At 51.0% G+C, this 21,017-nt stretch overlaps 1 protein-coding gene across 9 annotated transcripts in view; it reads right to left on the bottom strand.

Annotated features, from left to right (window-relative positions):
- Nucleotides 1–21,017, bottom strand: part of Ksr1 (kinase suppressor of ras 1) — a 130,327-nt gene that overhangs the window by 78,606 nt on the left and 30,704 nt on the right. For 2 of the 9 annotated variants that reach the window (XM_041664135.1, XM_041664134.1), the window contains exon 1: nucleotides 19,481–19,553. The exons of 6 other annotated variants lie outside the window; for them this stretch is intronic. The gene's annotated coding sequence lies outside the window, so the exon portion shown is untranslated. Of the gene's footprint in view, nucleotides 1–19,480; nucleotides 19,554–21,017 lie in introns of those variants that run through there. One more of the 9 variants, XM_041664136.1, reaches the window with a different exon arrangement.

The following is a 21,017-nucleotide window of genomic DNA, read 5'->3' as shown; positions in this document are numbered from 1 at the left end:
CATCCCTTCCAATAACACCATCAGATACAAATGGTCAAACGGTCAACCCACCGCTGAGGTCAGGGACCTCAGGACCCTGTCACATCCCAGCCTGTCAGCTGAATAGCCAAGTCTCTAACACAAGCCTCGGGCAGCATTTCAGCCTGAGGCCAGGCCACCAGTCCATCTCCACTGCTGCTTTTCACTCAGCTTCCTGGGGCCACCGTATAGGCCTCTTGCTCTGCACACGAGCCGTCCTAGGGTCTGGCTTTTCTCCTGCATCTCCAGCTTCCTCACCATCTCCAAACATACGCCTCCTAAACCAGAAACTCCGCCCAGGTACAGGGCCCAGTGGCACCCCCACCACAACAGGTCTGAACCTAACCCACTTGTTCCATCTTCCATCATCTGAGTGTGATCGAGGCCCCTCTTTTTCTTTTCTTTTTCTTTTTCTTTTTCTTTCTTTCTTTCTTTTTTTTTTGAGACAGGATTTCTCTGTGCAATTCTGGCTGTCCTGGAACTCAGTCTGGCCTTGAACTCACAGATATCCACTGCCTCCGCCTCCTGAGTGCTGGGATTAAATAAGTGCCACCACTGTCTGGCCCTTCCTAACAGAACACTAACATGCTGGCACCTCATTTCCATCCTCCCTCACTGCATGGTGTACCTGTGTGACACTGGCATCTGGCCAATGACAGACAAATGGGATTCTCTCACGGGGATTATGAACGAGTATGTCAAGCCCTTCTCCAGCCCGTCGTCATCTACTGCCAGAATTTGGTGGTGGCTGGTGCTCTGGCAACCATCTTGGAACATATAGACAAGAGATGACAGAGAAGTAAACCGGAAAGGTCTGGTTTCTTGGTGACCATACCAACCTAGGCCTAACCTCCAGGTTTCCTTCATATGTGAGAAAAATGAACTTGTTTGAAATGCTGTCACTACAAACACCATTTTCTCTCATTTTCCATCCAACAGGTCCTTACTCTGACTTGGCCAATAACATCAATGTTTACTTTCTGGAAACCCTTAGCTGTTTATTTTCTTATTTCCTCGTTAATTATAGGCAATTTCTGGAAAGGAGCATGCCTCTCATTTTTTAAGAGAATATTCCAAACATAACAAGCAGTGACTCCTCCTGTCCAGGCTTTTTTGTTTAATTTACTGTGTGTGTGTGTGTGTGTGTGTGTGTGTGTGTGTGTGCATGTGGGGGTGAGAGGACAACTTTCAGGAGTCAGTTCTGTCCCTCTACGATGTGGGATCTAACTCAGGTCCTGTCTTTCTGGCAGATGCTGTGCCCACTGAGCCTCCTCACTGGCCTTTCATAGTGTTTGTTACACTGGTTTTGCTGCTGGCTGTACCTGACAGGAACATCCTTACTCCACGCATTCTAGACCGGCGTCCTACCGATCCTTTCCTTAAGCACAGTCAGGCTGACTCATAAGGAAGGTAAAGAAGGTGGGGCCATTGAGCGGTTCTGGCTCCCAGTGTGAGCACACCGCAGTGCACTGATAACACCTTCCTTCCCATAGGCACTGGGCTGCTCCCAGCTCCCCCTCACCACAGAAAATGCCACACTGCATGTTCCCACCTGTCTCGTTCCTGCACCTCACATCTGCCTGACGTGACACCCCAAGTGTGCTTTTTGGTGATGGGAGTCTTGGACCTTTAGCTTCATCTTGTTCCACTTAGCCCGTCCCAGACGCCCAGGTCTGGAGAAACAGGGTCCTTCCCTGGACCAAGTTACACTTAGCTCTGAACCACAAGCCCTAGTCACGTGATGGGTGGCAGGCTTCTACATTCTCTTCTTATGACCTAAACTAATCATACAAATACAAAGTCCCCCTGCCTGAGCTCCCCTTCCCAAAATGGCTGCTCCTTGGTGACACACGGCGCTGACTCCAGAACCAGTGCGCGTGACGTCTACGCACAACATCTCCCTGAGAGCCAAAAAAAAGGCTTCCTTTCCCCCGCGGCAGCCTCTGGGGAAGAGACCAAACCTCTGCACACCTCACCCCTCAGATCGGTTGATCTCAAGCCTTTTCCCAACTCGAAGAGCTTTCAAAGTCCCCACCTCCACCCCTCCCCCAGAGCACACGTAGGCTGCAGGGCAGACACAGCTCAGCTTCTTTCTGAAGCTGTCTCCTGATAAAGGAAAGTCCCAGGCGAGGAGAGGGGCCAATTTGTTTATTTCCAAACACAGCCACATTCCAGCTGCCACATGGATGCTGGTTGGATGGGTTCACTGCAAAAGGCAGCTGAGAGGCAGGGCTGGGGGAGGGGGCTGGAGCCTCAGAATGGGTTATTTTTAGGTAAGCCAGTGTTCCCAGGATCATGTTCACAGCCCCAAACCAGGCCTGTGTTCCCGCTCTGGCCTACCACACACTTTTCACCAGAATGGATCTCAAATGCAAATGAGGTCCTCTGCGCCTCACTGAGGGCTCAGATCAGAGGCAGATGACTGCCCAACTCGAAGCCGCAACCAACATCCACTCTTCCAGGCCACATTTCCTGGACACCTGCTCAGCTCAGGTACTAGGGCTTGTGCACAGCACAACCATGAAGCTGTGCTCTGTAGCAAGGAAAATAAACACCCCCGAAGCCACAGAGAAGGTGGGATACTGAACCAGACAGAGTCAAACTCCAGCTACGATCTCTAAACCCAGTTACTCACCAGGCTCGAGGCAAGGGAGGATTGAGTGTTCAAAGCCATCCTAGGTAACTTAATGAGACCCTATCTCAAAATAAAAGTGGGGGGAAGGCTTGGGGACACCGTTCAGTTGCAGAGCATTTGCCCGAGGCGAGTGAGGTACGGGTTCCAGCTGAGCACTTCAGGAGAAGAAAACAGAACCACCATCTAAAACAACACCCCAGGCTGTCAGCCATCAGGGCTTTAGAAATCCCATTTCACACACCAACTCAGAACCTGCCCCAGGAAGATGGTTAGGGGCCACCCTGACAGCCTGTTCCCTCTTCCCAGGGACATCAGGAAGACCTGACTAGAAGGGAAGGCAGACTGGACACTGCCTTCCCAAAGCTCTTGCAGTCAGCCAGCGGTTTCTCTTGCAGTCAGCCAGCAGTGTGCACCCTTCTGTGGGCAGGGTTTGCTGGCTCCTTCTACTACCCATTAAGAGGTTGGTGACCAGGAGGTGCAAGTAGCACCCTCCAGTGCCAGACAGGGCTCCTCTCTTGGGGAAAGAAAGCACAGGAGCTGCAACCACGGGGCCTGGAAACTGCAATGGCCTCCCTGCTTGGGGGGAGCCAAGAGGCGAGAGATGTTTTTTCGGACAACGGGACAGAACAAAGCTGCATTGTGATGCCCGCTGGGCAGGGAAAAGCAGCAGAGGCAAAGGGGCTTTGGGGCCTGTGGATTTGTTAGTGGCTCATGTATTTATTTAGCCAACAAAAAGCAATGCAGGCAAGAGGCAGGCAAGGCTAGGAGAGTCCTAGACCTTTTCAAAACAGTAGCTCATGCCAGGCCTGGGCCACATACCTGTCATCTCAGCATTCAGGAGGCCGAGGCAGAGAGATTCTAAGTTCCAGGCCAGCCTGGGTTACACAGTGAGATCCTGTCTCCAAAGAAAGAGGAAGGAGAAGGGGAAAGTGAAGAACAGAAATCAGAGCTTTCTCAAGTTCATGTCCAGGGCGGGGAAGGAGATCGTTCCCTCTGCCAGGTGTGTGAGCCATCTGCAGAGGCTGTCACCTGCTGAGGTTGGCTATCAGTCCAGTGACTGCCCTTGGAGCCAAGCAACCACCATCTGAACCATAGAGTTCAGTGGTGTTCCTTGCAAAAAGATGGTCCCAGCTGGACTTGACTGATGGGAGGGTCATGGACCTCACCTGAGTACCCAGCCGCTTCCTTCATAGCTCTGCCCTAACTCCATGTGGCCTGGGGGAGGGGCTAGAGTATATAGACCACGGAAGACTGGGGTGTGGGGGCACACCGTCTATGTGGCTATAGGCAAGCCCTCATTCCTGCTGGGTAAAGACTTATCCGATGCTGCTTGCAGAGGGAGGCACAGCCACACACACTCTAAATCACCTTTCACCTACAGTCTGTAGGGAAGTTCAATAAACTCACTGGTCCCCAGAGTGAACTCTGATGGGATGGTGCCTTGGTTTGTCATTGGGACCTTGGGAGGTCGGGTTGTTTATGTTTCCCCCTGGAAAGGCATGTTAGCCACAGAATACACAAGGACCACTTGAGTCTAGGAACGCATCCAGGGTGTGACCTCAACTTCTTACTGTAAGTTTCAGTAGGAGGGGCATTTCCTTTCAGCGAGCTAGAGAGAAGGGCCACGAGGAACGCATGTGTGGACCATGGGACGGTGCCTGTGGAAGGTAGGAGCAGAGCAAGCCACCTCTAGGGTGCGCTGTGTTAAAGTGAGGTAGCCAGACACCAAGGGCTGGAGGCCACTGCAGCTCGCTGCCTTCTCCCCCTGCAAAGCACCCCACTGGCGGACAGAGTAAGCCCTGTGGGGCCCAGTATCACCATCCTAGTCCCAGTTGGGGAAACTGAGGCTGGAGTGAATGAAGAGCTTCTAAGGCTCACAGCTTTCAGGAGTGGAGACAAGACTCAAACCCTGTGTCAAAAGCTACCCTCTTGGTGTCTGATGGCCAGTCCTTCACTGCTGGCGCCCCAGGTGCCCCACTCGGCAATGGTAGTGGTGATGCTGAGTTTTAGGCCGACTGCATTGCAATCACGACTACTCTTGGGTGTAGGGGAGGAAACAGCGAGACCAGGCATCCTGCCCAAAGACACACAGCTACCTTTCCTAACTCTTTTGAGTTTAGCCTGGGTGTGACAGGTCCCTTAATGAAGTGGGACTCTGTACCAGACAGGGGAATTAAGGAGGAAGTTACTCTGAGTAGAGATGGAAAAAGCAGAAACAAGTCAGCCATGGGAACCGGTTGTTCATTATTATGATTAAGGAATGCTGGAAACTCCCTACCCTTCTTGAGGAGTGGGTGGAAGGGTGAACATGTTAGGGGAAGGGTGGATGAGTGGTGGGGGGGGAGGGTAGGCAGGTGGGTGTTACAAACTCTCTTACATAGCAGGTCCATGGAGACCTGAGAGATGGAAAGTCTGATCAGAGGCTGTCACTAACTCAGGGGAACGTGTCATTCTTTTCCCCAAAATCCGACCCCCAACGGTCCAGTCTTCACTAACCCAGGGGAACGTGATATTCTTTTCCCCAAGATCCGACCCCCAACGGTCCAGTCTATTTGGTAACCTGCCCCAACCAAGCACAGCATTTGAAGGCGAGAAGACCCGTTGTGCCCACAGGAAGAGCACAGAGGCAGCGATGACAGATGTAGGGAGAGCTGTGCAGCTGGCACAGGTTCAGAAAACATCATCTCAGCCCAGCATGGCAGCACACGCAGGTATCCCAACACTCAGGAGGCTGACGTGGAAGGACTGTGAGTTAGTTCCAGGCCAGCCTGGGCTATATAACAAGACCTTGCCACAGAGTGGCGGGGAAGGCATGTAATTTTGGTTTGAGCATGTTTCTCGGTGGTAAAGTACTTGTCTAGCACATGTGAAGTCCCAAGTTCAATCCCCAGCACTACTAAAAATTTATTTTAAAAAAAAACTGGAGGGGGTATAATTGTCTGGGATCAAAACAACAGGATAAATCACACTTCAACAGGGACTGGATGGCAGACTTCCAGCCATGAGGGGACATTACAGGAGGGGTGGGAGGTGGGTCTATGTGCCTTCTCGAACTACTTTAAATTATTTTAAAATACATTTTGGTTATTACTGACATAACTCTCCATTACTGAAGAAATGTTATCTAATGTGAAACAAAGGTTCCCCGATAAATCAGGGCACTCTGTTCTTAGCTGGCCTTCCTCTGTCTACCCTCCCTACTTCTTTACCTCTGGAGAGACCTGATTTTGCTCAGGTTAACAATGTGCTCAAGCTTCCGAGGCCCCATGCAGCCTGTGAAATGGGAGCTGCTTCTAGGAAGTTGTTTTTTCTCATAGGATGGGTAACAGGCAGGAAAAAGCGACATTACACCTGGAATACAGACATATAACCTAAAAAGCAGCAGCTACTTTGAGAGCATGTAGCCCTGTGCGGAGGATGGTAACATAAGAGACAGGAGGGGCAGCATGGAAGCCAGGGACTACTGACCTCCAAACTCCCTGTTTCCTAGGAAACCAACTCCTTGCTTTCCTCAGTGGTACTAAGATTTATTTCTGACAATCGGGGCAAAGGAATCCTAACATTTTTATCAAATCCTAATTCCAGGGCAATGAACATGGCTTGAGGTAGTTTCTCTGTTCCTGCGAGTGATCTGTGAACTTAGGGAATCCTTGGGGTGCCCAATAAGCACAGGCTAACTCTTGCTGGCAGCACCCTGCTTGGTGCTGTAAGGGGCAATGACCGTGCACGGGTATTATGTCTGCTGAGCTGGCTTGGTTTTGCAACTTGGAATTTTGCTAGCAAACAAAAAGCGCTTTATGACAGAGACTGACAGCCACAATGGGACCTTTCTGCTTTCATTATGAAAACACACTAAGAGTTGAGCTGCCCCAAAAGCTGTGGCTAGAAGCCTTGGCCCCCCTGACCCCGTGCCCTGGAAGGCCTCCAGAGCCATTCGGGAAGAAACACTGAGACAGACGCCATGTTGGAGCAGGCAGGGCTTAAAAAGCCACTCACTCAGGTTAGCACTGCGCTATGATGGACCAGCTGGGCCCCCATTGCCCAAAGCCCCTCTTCTCCATCTCTGCCGCTCTCGGGTCCCTTGTTCATGCTCCACCTGCTGACACAGACGGGCAGCACACGTGCTTAGGCACCTCAACATCTTGAACGTCTGAAAAGCCAGTGTGCCCTCCAAGGAGCTCAGAGGAGAGATGGGACAGTGGGCAAAGATCCCCTGGGGACCTGCCAGGTCTTCATTAAACAGTGATCTTTTCCCTGGTGTGTACGAGACTGATGTGAACTGGAACAAGAGGAAGTAAACCTGTTGCTAGCAGCCTCCGATAGTGTGTGTGTGCAAAGGCCCACATCTCTCTCACACACAGACACACAGACACACAGGTAGACACACACATTCACCAGGACATGTCTGATAGTGATCACAGTGGCATTCTGGGTAGCAGCTTAGAACTAAACAAACCAATCACTCATTGGCAGGAAAATGACAGACCTGGAGCCACACCTGTGGCTGTGTACATGGCTCAGGGAATGAGCTTCACACAAGCTTGAGGACCCGGGTTCAAGCCCGGCGACCATGGAAAAACTGGGCACGGCAGCACTGGAAGGGACAAGAGACAAGCAGATCCCTGGTGCTCACTGGCCAGCCAGTCTAGCCCGTTGGTAAGCTCCTGGTTCAGTGAGATACAGGGTGGACAGTGGAAGGGGAAGAAGACAACAACAAAAGATGTGGAAAATATTTTTAACTGTGCCCATCTACTGGAATACTACATAGCAACAAAAACGCACAAATGCAGCTACATGAGAGAAAACGGCACGAGTCTTCTAATGCTGAGCCCCCCAGACTCCCACATATCTGATATAAGAAATGAGCAAGGGGAGTCCCAGCACCAAAGGGATATAATTTAGTGGTGAATCAGACTTCAAAGCAGGGACACGATGACTCCGAGAGTCAGGCTAATGTCACTTGTGAGAGTCGGGAAAGGGAAGATGGTCAAAGAGACTTCTGGGCTCTGGTGGGTCACTAGGGTCCACAGGTGTGGCTGTACCCAGCTGTACATTAACGCTCTGTGCACTCTGAATCTGAATTACATTTTAAGATAAGTAGTTATAAAGGAAAAAGGGAGAAAAATGCATCTGGACACAAGTCATTTTTGTGAACCTTCAAAATCTCTTGACTGGACCTTAAGCTACTCGGGGGAACTCCAGGTAGCTGGCACTTCATCACTCCAGCCAGAAAGTGACAAGGGCACAGCCAAGTCCTCTGGCTTGTAGGTTGTTTAGATCTAATTAGGGCTCCCTCAGCAGGAACCACAAGATCCTCTGGGGAAGGAATAGTTTGAGACACACATATATTTCCTCCCTGGATCAGAGATGGACACCTAAGAGAAGCCCCTGCCCCGGTATAATGAAGATGGGCAGGCATGCAGGGTCAGTCAACAAAGGCTGTACCCAGGCAGTGGTCGGGACCGCAGAGAGAAGACAGGGCGAGACTGTGTTCTGCTTGCTCCAGTTAATGCCACAAGGCCATGTCAACTATACAGAGCCTCTTCAACATGTTGCAGGGGCTTCTGTTCTCCTATAAGGCCCACCTACATGGGCACATTCTCTCCTAGGAGCAGATTCTCACTGAAACCTTGGTTTCCTGGAGGAATGTCATCACCTGACTGTTGTAATAGGAGTGGCGGGGCTGCGTCTCCGGCACCCCGGCCGCCTGCTATCTTATGCCCCGAAATAACAACACACAAATTGTATTCTTTTAAACACTGCTTGGCCCATTATATCTAGCCTCTTCTCGGCTAACTCTCGCACCTGGACTAGCCCATTTCTTATAATCTGTGTAGCCCAGCACCCTGGCCACCTGCTAGCTCCTGACACCAAACTGCCAGGTTTTGTGGCATCGGGCTACAAACCTGGATGTTGGCCATGACCACAGCTATGACTTTTGCCAGGGAATGGGAATATTAGGTGGCCTCTTCCATTGGTTTTTGGTGGCACTGTTAAGACACCATCAGAACCCCCTTTCCCTGAGCTGTGGCTCACCAAGCTGCCTTGAACTCACTGCTTCTTTGTTGATAGGACCACAAGCCACAGCCGTGTTCTGGCAACCCGAAGCCCCCACCCACCTACCTCAGGTCCTGCAGGAAGCCTGGCCTCTGGGTTTCCAGAAGGCTGACTGTCACCCTGCCTTTCTCAGTTGTAGGTCCCTAGAGACCATGGAGAATGCTGAGCTCCTGCCCAGCAGTGCTCAGCAGCAGTGGTGCCCAGCTGCACCCTCTACTTCCTGGCACAGTGTTGGGAGGGGTAAGCCTTCTCTCCCTAGGCTCACCTGTGCCTCAGGTTGGGAAAGCTGGCCCCTATCTGTGACGCACAGTGACTTGGTGGCGGCAGCTGTCCCATGTGCACTGTGTGACGCTTCCGCAGGAGCAAAGCACAGGGAAATATCAACCTGAAGACTCCGCCCATCTTCTTGCTTCTAGCAAAAGCAACCAGAGAAGGAAACTGACAGTAAGGGCTTTTCCTTCTACTTAAAATCCACTCATCTAATTAATGAGGGCATGTCGCGTGTGTGGGGGTCAGAGGGTAACATGCAGGTGTCGATTCTCTCCTCCTATCACTGGGTCTCAGGTATTGAACTCGGGTCACCAGACTTGGCGGCAAGCACCTTTGCCCATGGCATCATCTCACTGGTCCAAAGTACTTTTTCTTAACACTTCCTACAAGGTTTGTTCAAGAGTTGCTTGCTCACATCCACCTTCTGGGATGCCCTTCTACGACAGGAACAATGGTCATGCTACCTGCTCTTGGCTGTGAGCATCGAGGGACGTGAAAACAGTCACTCGTGAGCTGTGCATGACCTTGAGGTCTGGACACTGAGAGGGTGCCTGCAGGACTGGATCATGCGGGCCATACAGAGGGAAGTCAGGAGCAGCATCTGTGCTTGCAGAGGATGCTAGGAAGACCCCAGAGCTCAGCAGACCCCACATCATCCAATCAAATCACTTGGGAAAAGAAGGTTGGAGACTGAACCGCTGCTCTAGACCCACCAGGCCCCATGGTCTTGTTCAAGTCATTTCAGCAAGCCCATTTTACAGATAAGAACACCAAGGCAGGGGAGGTCATGTTTAAGTTACTTTAAGCTAAGGCCACTCACTCTTCAGCCTTAGAGTTTGGATCTGTTCTCCCCAGTTCTCTTCTGTCTGCACTGAATTAAGCGCAGTGACTGCCCGTGCTAGACATGCTTTTCCAGTGGCCAAACCTTCTACACATTCCCAGACAATCTGCACAACTTTTCAGGGTATGTCTGAGCCTCACTAATATTCCCATTTTATAGAGAAGGAAAACTGAAGCTGGGGAGATAAAAGATTTGCCCACGGTATCATAGATAACCTTGCCAAGAAAGTAGTGGATATTCCTGCTCTCTGCAGGCTAAAGCAGCATCATTTCCCCAGACTCCTGGGTTTTACTACCACTCGGGCTCTGCAGGAGGCAGGACCAGAAGGCTCCCACTGGGCTTGCCTCTTTCACAGACAAAAATGGGGCGGGGGGGGGCTTTACACTGGTCCAGGAAACAGGCTTATAACTAAATGCCTGAAGCTGCAGACACTGGCTTTCCCCACTCATTCTGCATGGGATCTGGGACCCAAGAGGACCTCAGGACAGATGCCCTATCTTCTCAGTGCATTTGCTTCAAATCTGAGTAACTCCCCAGTCCTCTCTAAACCAGCCACTCCACCCGGAGAGACTTCCCAGTATTCTACAAACGTGACAGGGATGGCTGCGATAGTGGACCCTTGCTCCTTCTTAACCCAGGAGGCAGGCCCAGGCACAGTCCCTTCCCAACTCTAGTTCGTCCTCTGTGGGGCAGGACAGCGATGCCAGTCCGCACTGTCTAGACAAGCTCTGCCTCACACATGGGCAACAGCAGCTGCGGGATTTATTCTGCCCCAGTAGCTGGAATAAAAGCTATTATTTATTATGTATTTATTTAGGAGACAACAGCTCACGAAGCCCTAACTGGCCTCAGACTCCCTGTGTAGATGGCAATGACCGTGAACTTCCAATCCTCCTGCCTACATCTCCAGAGTGCTGGGAATTACAGGGGTGTGCAGCCACATGAAGCATATGTGGCTTTGGGGACTGGAGCTCCGAGGCTCATGGAGGCGGGACATGCACCCTACCAACTGAGCTACAGCCTCATCAATGTTAATGATGTATCTTACTTAGGCAAACATACCCAAAACATCATGTGAAATCAAGTGTCTACAACATACAGTACACAATACACAAAAAGTGAGTGACTTTACGCGCTTCTGTCACCCTGGTCTTCTAAATCCGCCATCCACAAGCCCATCCAGCCAGGCCAGCCACACGTGTCCATCCTCCCAACTTCCCGGGGCTAATGGCTACCATCCTGGAGAAAGCAGAATAGGCACCTCAACACTACCAGAGAGTCTGTTGGGTGCCACTGCTCTCCACTAAATCCTGGGTGCCTAGAAGGTGGCTGACACGGGTGGGGCTCCTCTCTGAATCCCCACGGGGACAGACTTCTCTGACAGCTGGGCACTGGCAGGAAATACCTGTTTGTCTGGCTGTGAGAATGCTTTCCCCTCTTGCTTCCTGGACTTGGGCAGGGCTGGGGGTTTCCATGACATCTGCAGAGCCCAAAGCACTGTCTCTGGGGAGCTGAACCAACACCCAGACCAGAAAGAATTGAAGCCTGGGGTTTTCTGGTAGGGTGGGGATGGGAGATGAAGGCTGAGCCTCTGGCGGGACAAGCCACAGATGCGGGGGGGGGGGGCGGGTGGATGGGGCGGGGAGGTCACCACACCAGCAAGCCTGTAGAGCCAGCAAGAAGAAAGCCTCTGGAACTGCCATTCTGAGCTGGTCTCCTTATCCCCCCTCCCCCCTGCCAGGGATACCAATTTCACTACTGCAATCAAGAGTTAGAACAGTATTACTCCTACGTGATGTGACGTGGTCAGAGTCGTCTCTTCAAAGTGATGCTAATTTGCCCAAGACAGATCAGCTAACAAGGGGCACAGGCCACACTGAACAAAGCTCACTGCACTCCAGTCCCCAAACTTACTATACTAGTGTCCTGGGTTGTTGGTGGAGAGGGACTTTAACATTAAAAAATATCTTTTACTCAACATTCCATACCAGCCAGCACACGCCATGTCAGGGAGGAAGCGTGAACACAGGAACACAGTTAGGTGGGGAGCCATGAGCCAGTGACTCTACAGTGCTACCCCGACCACACAAGGTACCCTTTAAAAAATTACTTTTATGTGCATGAGTGTTTACCTACATGTATATATGCGTGACTACATGCACGCCTAGTACCTGTAGGGGCCAGAAGAAGACATCAGATCCTCTGGAACTGGAGTGACAGTTGTGAGTCACAATATGGCCGCTGGGAACCAAGCCATAAGAGCAAGCACTCTCAACCGCTGGGATCTCCCCAGCCCTACGACAGGTCTTTCGATGGGTCTTTTGAAATAACTCTTAAGGCAGATTTTATTTATTTATTGCTTCTGTGTATGTCTATGAGCGCTGTGTGCATACTCACATGCCGTATATATACAGAGGTCAGAGGGTCAGAGGACAATCTGTGGGAATCGGCTTTCTCCATTCCCTATGCAGTTATCCAGCAGGGCTGCCAGCACCCCCACCCACTGAACCTCCTTGCCAGCCCAGAGCATCTGGTTTAGAGGCTACTATCGTCTGAAAAAGAAAGCACGGAGAAAGTGCCAAGGTGACCAGCTATGCCCGCACCTGTCCTGTTCACCCCTGAGATCTGGAAGTCAGCCTTATCTGGAGCTGGTTAGATGTTTGAAGTACAATTAGAAACACATCCATTATTTATGTCAAAGAGACAGGAGCAGGTACGGCTGACGCCGACCCTTCGGTGACACCAACACCTGGCACCACAAGGGAGAAGCACAGAAAACCGTGACCCGTCACCATGTGTCTGTTCAGCACTAAACACACTAAGTCATCACACAGGACAAATCCTACGGAGGCAGGCTCCCATCTCGGACTCTCTCTACTGATAAGGCAAAGGAGACATTAATAACTTGCTCCCTTGTAAAACAACCCACCGGCATCCCTGAACTTCCCTTGGGGACCAGCACGGCATCTCCACTACAGAAGCAAACGGTCAATACTGTGGGCTGGCACTTTCGCTCTCGGCTGGTAACAACCAGCTTCGCAACCCGAATCTCTGCTTTGTATTCTTGTGGCACTTGGTGCACACGAGTCAGGATCAGGTAGGCTCCATGTTCAACAGCCGTCCCCAAGACATCAGGGTTGAGATAAAACGGGGTGCACATGCCATTCTTACCTGCACCCACTGTGAGCAGGTGTGGGGCTCTACTCAGACCTCCCCAGACTCAGCGGATGGGGTCTAACAAGGGAAGGACTGTGGCAAATTACAGGAGCTCTTAGGAGTCCATCCCAGTGCCATGTTACTTCCTATTAACAGCTCATTGGCTAATGAAAGTCACATGTTTACACCTCAAAGGTGGAAGGCAGAACACCATGATCCCACCATGAGCTTGCTCAGTTGAAAGAACCAGAAGCAGATGGGACAGAGAGTATCTGGGTGCATGGTTATGATACAGCACCAGGTCAAAGGCTGACAACAGTTACTTATTTCGGGGGGGCTTTTGCTTTGTTGAGACGGAGCTAAGTGGGCTTTGAGCTTGCAGCTCCAGTGAGGATGGTGCAATCCTCCTGCCTCAGCATCCCAAATGTTAGGGATCAAAGGTGTGAGCCTAGATGCCTGGCTTGATTGATCATTCCTTGTGACGGGAATCTGCTGTGACCCTGCAGGGTATTAAGCCGCATCTCTGGCTTGTAGTCAGCAGTCACCCTCCTCCAAATTTTATGACAACCAAAAGCGCACTGGGTGGGGTGTGTGAGAAAGCTTCTGCTTTAGATGGTGAGCACAATAATCTTTCGAAGAAAATGATGACATCACCCTTCTCCCACAAGAGTCTTACTCAGATTTGTCTTTGCTGATGACTTAATGGTTCGGATCAGCTCATGTGGTAAATTGCTGGACACTATGGAGGACTCCACAACAGGGTGGTGGCATCACAGTTCTGCTGCTGGCACTGCGTCCAGAGTGAGGATAGGGATTTTTGTTGGGGAAACCAGCTGGGCCCAAGGTCATTCTTTGCCGGGTGGGAATCCGAAGTTGGAAGGCTCGTGGGGAACTGTTGCCATGTGTTCCCATGATTAAAGTCGAATCAACATCTGGGTGGTGACTCTGCCAGCCAGAGAACGCAGGTCCAGGGATGGGCTAATGCTCCCATGAGGGCAGCATGAAAAGACAAACGGGCATCTGCCCAGGGAAGGGCTTTCAACTAGGCACTCCGTCATGTACAACTCTACAGCAATCGTCTGTGTGGCTTTACATGACCAGAGGACACCCTTCTTCCTCACTGAGAAGACACTCTGGTGAGCATATGATAATACCTCTTAGGCTCAGCTCCAGAAACAGCAGACCTGGTTCCAAATTCCATCTCTGTCATGTTCTAACTAGGTGGCTTTGGCCAAGCAATCAACTTCAAAGCCATCCCCTGCACCTGCCTAGTCTGTACCCTGCGTTAGGACACCAGTCCTGCACACTGGTGCCGAACCAAGACCCTAATTCACACAAGTTTCATCAAACTGACATCCCACATAGCTCACGCTCAGAGACATTTTTCAGTTGCTGACATGATGGTGACCCACCTGACCCTCCATTCCTCTGCCCCAAATCACCAAATGAAGTTTAACAGTAACAGTTTTGATCAACCTGAAAACCCTAGACATCCCAGGGAAGAGAATCTCAATTGAGGAATTCCTCAGACTGGCCCACAGGCATGTCTGTGAGGTATTTTCTTGACAGCTGATTGATGTGGGAGGACCCAGTCTACTATGAATGGTACCATCCCCCTGGGCAGGTTGGTATGCTGAGCAAGCCAGGGAAAGAAAGCCAGTAAGCAGTATTCCTCCATGGTCTCTGCGTCAGCTCCTACCTCCATGTTCCTGCTTGAGCTCTTATCCTGGCTCCCCTGAATGACAGACCCTAGTCTGTCAGTTGAAATAAACCCCTTACTCCCCAAGTTGTTTTTCATCATGGTGTCTGTCCCGAGAGACAGCAACCACAACAATGACCATGTATACAGAGTGTTCGTCAGAGCCTCCCACAGCAGTCACTGGAAGAGGACCGCTCCCTATGGGGACAATGACTAATTTAGAGCCTTGGTTGGTGCCCTGCCTCCAAAGCAACCAAGAGAAGTCTAAAATCTGCCTTGTGGGACTCAACAAGGATTATCTGAACAATGCATGATGGGAGTTTAGCACAATGGGAAGGGCTGGACAAACATCAGCAAGTATTCTTACAGACCTACAGGCTGGGCCTGAATCCATTCTGCAGCTTGCAGTGGAAACTTAGGACAAAGTCTGGCATTGAGGAAGGGCTCAAAACCAGTCAGCCATTATTATTCACTTGTAGCCTGCCAGCCCTTTGGAGGGAATCCCACATCCCGGGGACCACCTATGTCTGATCTGTGCCTGGTGATTCTGTGCCTATAGCAAATTTGGGGTCTGCATGTGGGGGCCAGGCCTAGCAGCCAGGGCCAGGACCCACAGTCCTCTCTGTTCTCCTTCCTAGAGGGCTTACTAACTCCTGAAGGTGGAGGTCATCATTTATCCCAAACCACACACTTCTGCATCCTAAACACCCATATATCTTCCAAAGGGCAGCCGTTCCCCTGCAAGCTTTCCCTAGATTTCTAGTTGTTACAATGCTGTGTTTAGAACCTTAAGATACTCTTTCCAAACAATAGATTTTAATGTAACCAAGTAAGTTCGAAATAAAGAGGGGCCAGCTGTGGCAGTGCCCACCCTCGCCTGCCTCTGATAGCTATGAACAGCAGACCTGTGCTCACGGTGTCCTTTGTCGTGCCAGGCACAGTCACATGGAACACGACAGCGGCTGAGACCTGTGTCTTTCCACAGCATCCCCCCTACACTGTCCCGTCAGTGCTTCACAGCTGCCACCAAGATGGGGGGAACATCACCCCCATCCCAGCACACTGATACCAAAGGGAAGATCTTGGGCTATGGACGTACCTTAGTGGTAGAGCTAGTACGTACAAGACCCCACCCCACCATGGTGGGGAGAACATGTAAGGGTCACCTAGAAAGCAGGCACACAAGAGGCCAGCAGGGCACAGTAGTAGGCCTGGCCTCTTGATAGGTACTAGATCCACCAGGTAACCTTGACGTTGGCCAAAGATGAAGAACCACTGGAATATCTGGAAATTCAGTCAGTCTGAAAAAGACCCACTGGGACTTTTGCTTTGGGAACAACCAGCTGTTTCCCTAAATAGAATAGTCAAGCAAGCCATGGGTAAGGACAGCGGGTCAGGAGGGACAAGAATGACTACAACTGAAGAAGCACACACCCACATGGCCCATTCTTTCAGGGAAACCTCTAGACGCCTGCCCATGCCACCTGGAAGCACACTATCACCCCGACAGCCCGGCATGTTTGTGTACTAACTGCTCGGCTTTCCAGAAAGGTGGCCCTCCCTCTCAGGCAAGCACTGGGATGTCTCCTGGCCAGTCCTCCTGGCCTCCTCACGGCAAGCATGTCGTTAAGCAGGCAGCCCAACACTAGTAGCTCAGCACTTTGGACACAGACCACCAGAACTAGTACTTATTTTTTCTTTTCCCTTCAATTTACTCATTTTTAAAAATATTGAAGGGAAGGGCCGAAGGACAACTTTGTGGAGTTGGTGCTTACCAAATGGGCCCCTGGGGATAGAATTCAGGTCGTTTGGGTTGGCATGAGTGCCTTGGCCACAATAAACCATCTCGCTGGCCCAGATTTACTCACTTTTAAAATACACTTTACAGCCTTACCATAGAAAGGACATAAATACTCATGCCACATAGAGATTTCCATAAGATCAAGAAGAACTGGGCGTGGTCACATAGCTGTAATCTGACACTCAGGAGGCTGACACAGAAAAATCCAAGAGTTCAAGGACAGCCTGAGCTGAAACCTTGCCTTAAGAAATCAAGGATTAGGGGTATAGCTCAGTTCTGGAACACTTGCCTGGCATGTCTAAGGCCCTGGGTTTGAACTCTAGTTCCATAAGAGAAAAAGAAGAAAAAAGAGGAGAAAGAGGAAAGCAAGGGAGGGCGGAAGAAAGGGAAGGAGGGAGGGAAGGAGGGAGGGAGGGAGGGAGGAAAGGAGGGAAGAACAAGTATAATAACCAAAATTAAAACGCTATTAAATTTCTTGTGCCCTGTTTCCTACAGAAGGCTAGGATTCAGAGGCCTATTTTCTCCAAGCCTCATTTGTGGTTTCTGAAAATGGATGTCACACTCAGACTTTATGTGAGATGCCATTCAAGGGAGCTGGAGAGGTGGCTCAGTGGTTAAGAGTACTTATTGCACTTATAGAGGCCCTGGGTCTGATTCCCAACACCCACATGGTGGCTCACAACTGCTTGTGACTCTGGTTACAGAGTATTCAACACCCTCTCCTGACCATAGCCAGCATCAGGCACGCATGTGGTACACATGCATGCGTGCAGGCAAAACACTCATATACAAGAATTAAAGTATTTAAAAAGAAGATGAAGAAGCCATTCAAGGTCTGTATACATAAGACCATAGGTTCAAGCCCCAGCGCTGTGCAAAAAGGGGAGAGGAGTAGGGAGAAGAGGAGAGGCTAAGGGGAAATGGGGGGCAGGGAGGAGGGAAGCAGCAACAACCACACAGCTGGAAGGAGTGGCTTCTTCCTAACAGGACTTAAGGCAATTAAGGTCAATTCTAAGCATCATCTAAAAGCACCTGGGTACCACCCTATAGGGTGTCCTGAGCTGGGTCTGCCAGAAAGAAAAGCAGCATTAGATTGCTGGTCCGGGGTTAAGAGCGCAAATCCCACTGTTACCTCGTTTTCTTCTCTGCAGAGGCTTTTCCCAGGGAGTCATGAACACACTGATCCTTGAACAATCCCGGCCAAGTCCAGCTTAGTGAACTGGGTTGACTTCCAGGAGCACAGTGAGGGGTCACTTACAAGAGTGTGGTTGTCTCCAAAACAGTTGCCTTACTGAAAAGTCTCAGCCATCGTGAATGGTTTTCTACAGCTAAACGGAGTTTTCCCCTCAGCTCATCTTCCACCCCGTGTACTCTAGCCTCCTGATAGGCTAGAGTCCAGTTAGGACAGAATCACAAACATTGGGGGAGCAGTACAGTGGGTGCCAACACATCACTGGTACACGCTAGCCCCTGGGTGCCCCTCTCTAAAACAGGGTTCACTTCCACTCCACTCTGAAGAGCACAAGAGGTGACAAGAGACAGGACAATACCAGGAAATCTGGCTGTGATCAGTTCAAAGATTTAAAATCAGGCAGACCCACCCCTAAGGCAAACCTGAAACCCCCCACCCCACTCCAGACCTTACCCAGGGCAAACCTAGTCCACAATACAATTGCTCAAGGAGAGGCAGGCCTATCCTGGGAGCTGGGCTGCAAAGGATTCAAGATGCAAACGGAGTTTGACCACTGGCCCATGAGGTCCCTATAAGCCAGAGCATGGACTAATGGGACTAAGGGCAGAGTTCAGAAGGTTCTAGAAGCACTTAAAAAAAAAGGCTTGGGAACAATCCCATGGGATGCAGAGAAGGAAGCACTTTTCAAAGTGTCCCTCTGGCTCCTGGGGCCAAGTGAGGGCATACTAACCATAACCATACAATCCCGCCTTTGAAAAAAATTCCAAAGGCTGAAGTGATAGCTCAGTCAGCAAAGCCCTTACACGCGAGCAGTAGGGCCCAAAGCCAATCCTAGCACTCAGGTGAAAAGCCAGGAACATGGGTGGTGCTTGTAAACCCAGCAATAGAAAGGCAGACAGGAGAGTCCTTGGGGCTTGCTGGCCAGCCGGTCTAGCCAACTCAGCAAGCCCCAGGTCCCAGTTAGACTTCTAACAAAAGACAAGCTAGCTGGCTCCTGAGGAACAGCTTCTGTGGCTGATGTGCATCCGCGCTTACACAATCCCAACAAGCGCCTCCCCCTTAACTCCCAGCTTTGCAGCAGATACCTGCACCTAGTCAGTGCCACTCCAGGAAAATCCCCAGCTGTGGACGGACATGAACTCGGTCCCACCAGGCCTGCGTGACATGAAGAAAAGTCCCCTAAGGCCTCATCCTGTGACTCTGAGCTCAGTGACTAAAATACCCAGTTGGCAGTCATGTGTTACCGAGTGGGGTCAGTTCAGCAGACAACACTGCTTTCGGGATTTCTGAAGCTAAAAGGGACACTGGTAAAGATGACCAGGCCTCCCTCTGGTGGCCCATTTGCACCTAGGAAGGCTCGTGAGGGGTCTGTGTCACAGGGAGACCAGGAACTAGGCCTAAGGCATCACGGGAGCAGGTACCCTGATAACCCAGGGCTCCTGGGCCAGGTTACTCACTGCCCTTATCTGCCACACTGGTTTCAAGTTACAGAAATTCCCAAACACAAGCAGAGTGTCACACAAAGACATACATCCTGGCAGACAAGACATGGCGTGGTCAGGGGGACAAGGAAGCGGTAGAGCCACTGCATAAACCACTCCTCATCCTGCATGTCCACTCTGTGAATGAAACACAAGTTTCCAGAAGACATGGTTTCTAAAAGCCAGCCCAGCGTCCCACACGTCTTTCCCTGCTCAACAGGTAAAAGCCTCAGGTCTGTGCACAAATGACGCCCACTCTGAGCACGTGGGTCTCCGCCCCAAGTCTACCTGTCTGCCCCACCCACCCACCACCCCAGCTGCTCCACTTACCCAGATGTGCCCACCGAGACACCCCTGCAGTCTCTCACTGGGGCTGCTGGGCGGGAGCAGGACCACTTGGGGCACCTACTTATGGGCTGGGCAGGGACACAGCCGCCTACCAGGCACAGGGAGCCACCCAGCAGGCCACACTGAGTCAGAGGCCAGGGTCCAAAAATCAGTTTCCTGGAGGACCTGTGACACCACCCAATGGCTCACGCATAGCTATCAGGGCAGAGACTGGCCTGACAACCCGTCAGGGAAATCGGCTCCATCAAGATTTTTTTTTTTAAACTGCACAAGTGCCAGAAACCTCTTCCTCTTGATAGGACTTTTAAATGTAAATGAGAAGACCTGTTAGTTCACGTCTCTGGAAAGCCGATATCAGTTCCTCAACTGTCTCCAGGAAAACATTCCCTCTGCTGGAGTCAGAAACAGCAGGGCTCAGCCCTCCTGCCCTTCAGTCCAGTCCGAGTAAGGACACTGGCTAGGCGTGTGACTCTCCGCAAATTGTCCCTTTCACTTTTTATGACAAGGATAGACTTCAAGCTTCCCAATTACTGCCACCTGCGCTGTCTTCCCACATCCAGAAAGCCACGGGCTTCAACTGCCATACTCTGCACACCTCTGGGACCCCAGGGCTCGCAGCCCTACCTCCAGTTCCTGCGCAAAACTGAGTGGCAGTTTCGGCCTCAAGTTCAAGTCCTTGTTGTTTTTGTTTGTTTGTTTGCTTGGTTTTTCCAGACAGGGTTTCTCTCTGTAGTCCTGGCTGTCTTGGAACTCACTCTGTAGACCAGGCTGGCCTCGATCTCACAAAGATTCACCTGCTTTTGCTTCCTGAGTGCTGGGAGTAAAGGCGTCCATCATCACCACTACCCAGCTACACCCAGCTTTTTGTTATGTGGGTGCTGGGGGTGGAACTTGGGTTTTCATGCCCAAACATCAAACAATTTACCAGCTGAGCTATCTCCCCCAAATCCTCCTGTACTTTTTCCCCCTTGCTGTCAGACAGTTAGTGAGAGAAGAACTGTTCATAGATCTCCAGCACGCCCAGGCCCCTGCTCTGAACCATAGCAGCCATCAAAGTCCATGTGGGGGCTGGCAAGAAGGCTCAGTGGGGAAAGGTACTTGATGCCAAGCCTTCGATTCTGGGAAACCACATTGTGAAGAGAGAGAGAGCCAACCCTCACAAGCCATCCTCTGAACTCCATGCCTGCATACAGGTTCACACACACACACACACACACACACACACACACAGAGAGAGAGAGAGAGAGAGAGAGAGAGAGAGAGAGAGAGAGAGAACAAACCCACAGAGTCGCGTGGATAACAACTGTTCCAAGGGAGGGGAAGGGGCACAAGCAAAGGCCTCGGGATGCCTATGGTTCCAGACACACACAAGAAGACAGAGTGAAAGGCCTGTCGATTACACAACCATGGGTCTCTTAAATTAAAGGGAATCAACGCCACAGCAGAACCTCACACAGCTGGGGCAGGGGCTGTTCTGCTTTTTAATTTCTCAGCAGCAGGCAAAACCTTCAGCTCTGCT

Source organism: Microtus oregoni, unplaced genomic scaffold, assembly GCF_018167655.1.
Source record: "Microtus oregoni isolate MIOR12 unplaced genomic scaffold, Mior012 000015F_ref0000493, whole genome shotgun sequence".
Lineage (NCBI taxonomy): Eukaryota > Metazoa > Chordata > Mammalia > Rodentia > Cricetidae > Microtus > Microtus oregoni.
Note: the sequence above shows the minus strand (reverse complement) of the source record. Positions and strands in the feature narration are given on the sequence as shown.